Here is a 2,212-nt window from a genome sequence, read left to right as displayed (position 1 = left end):
GCAGTTCCTCTTTGAGCCTGCTAGATGGAGGAGTTTCCCTCGGATGTTCTCTTGCATGCAGGCGCGTAGACTCATTCACAAAGGGTGTCAGGCTTTCTTGGCCAGTGTTATTTTTCCATCTGATGTACCCACTCTGTCAATAACTGATGTGCCAGTAGTCAAAGATTTTCCTGACGTCTTTCCAGATGAGATTACAGGCCTTCCACCAGAAAGAGAGGTGAAGTTTTCAATTGATCTTTTGCCAGGCACCGTGCCAATCTCTAAGGCACCGTACCGGTTAACTCCAACTGAGATGTTAGAGCTCAAGCAGCAGATTTAGGAGCTCCTAGACAAAGAATTCATCTGCCCTAGTTTCTCACCATGGGGCGCACCAGTGCTCTTTGTGAAGAAGAAAGACGGGAGCATGAGGCTATGCATCGATTACCGAGAACTGAACAAGGTAACGATGAAGAACAAATACCCACTTCCAAGGATCGATGACTTGTTCTATTAGTTGCAGGGAACCACAATGTTCTCTAAGATAGATCTTCGATCGGGGTATCACCAGGTGAAGGTGAAAGATGCAGATGTTCATAAGACAGCTTACAAAACCAGATATGGGCATTACGAGTTTTTAATGATGCCGTTTGGACTGACGAATGCTCCAGAAATATTTATGGACTTGATGAATCGTTTTTCAGCCCTATCTAGACCAATTCGTCATAGTGTTCATTGACGACATTCTCATATACTCGAAGAGCCATGAGGAGCACAGTCAGCATTTGGGTACAGAGTTGCAGGTTTTGCAGAGACACAAGTTGTTTGCAAAATTCAGTAAGTGTGAATTTTGGTTAGAGAAGGTAGCATTTTTGGGTCATATAATATCTAGCAGTGGCATTGAGGTCGATCCAGCTAAAGTAGCAGCAGTCAAAGATTGGGTTGAGCCGAATATGCGTCAGAGATTCGCAGTTTCCTAGGCCTAGCAGGCTACTACACAAAATTTATTCAAGGGTTTTCTTTGATAGCAGTGCCACTCACTTCACTGACAAAGAAGAATGCTCAATTCATGTGGAGTGATGAATGTCAGAAGAGCTTTGATACCTTGAAGCAAGCTCTTATTTCAGCGCCAGTGTTAGCCATGCCATCGGGGCAAGGAGATTTTTTGTTATACACCAATGCATCTAAGCTCGGGTTAGGCGCAGTGTTGATGCAGCATGGTCGGGTTATAGCTTATACTTCCAGGCAGTTGAAGGTGCATGAGAAGAACTACCCGACTCATGATCTTGAGTTAGCTGCCGTTGTCTTTGCGTTGAAGATATGGAGACATTACTTGTACGGCGAGAAATGCCAGATATTCACTGATCACAAGAGTCTCAAGTATTTCTTGACGCAGAAAGAATTAAATATGAGACAGAGACGGTGGTTAGAGTCGATAAAAGACTATGATTGCGAAATTAGCTACCATCAAGGAAAAGCTAATGTTGTGGCAGATTCCTTAAGCCGAAAGGTTGCAGTCGTAGCACAGTTGTCAGTACAGAGATCTCTTCAGTCAGAGATTCAGAGATTCGTGTTAGAGGTTTATCACAAGGGCAGGGCTCCTAAACTATCTAATTTGACAGTCTAGTCTTCCTTGCTAGATCGAATCCGTCCAGGTCAGTCTTCAGATGAACAGTTACAAAAATGGAGACTGAAGGATGAAGCCAAGGGCAGTGTACTCTACTCATTTTATGATGGTATTGTGAGATACATAGGTAGAATGTGGGTGCCTAGTGTTGTTTCGATCAGAGAGGATATTCTGACATAGGCACATGCATCTCCGTATTCCATCCATCCAGGAGGTACCAAGATGTACAAGGATTTGCAGATTTTGTATTGGTGGCCAGGGATGAAGAGAGACATCCGCCGATTTGTGTCTGAATGCCTCACTTGTCAGCAGGTGAAGGCGAGCATCAGAGGCCAGCAGTAATGCTTAAGCCCCTCTATCCTCGAGTGGAAATGAGAGAATATCACCATGTACTTCGTTGTTGGGTTACCGAGGTCAGTCAGGGGATCCAATGCCATTGGGTTATAGTGGATCGACTTTCTAAGTCGGCACACTTCTTGCCAGTGAAGACGACTTTCTCCATGACGTAGTATGCGGAGCTCTATATCCGGGAGATAGTCTGATTGCACGGATCCCAGTTTCTATTGTGTCCGACAGGGACCCGAGGTTTACATCGTCCTTTTGGAAGAG

The sequence above is a fragment of the Primulina tabacum genome, chromosome 8 (assembly GCF_025594145.1).
Source record: "Primulina tabacum isolate GXHZ01 chromosome 8, ASM2559414v2, whole genome shotgun sequence".
NCBI lineage: Eukaryota > Viridiplantae > Streptophyta > Magnoliopsida > Lamiales > Gesneriaceae > Primulina > Primulina tabacum.
The sequence above is the reverse complement of the archived record's forward strand: the minus strand, read 5'-3'. Positions refer to the sequence as shown.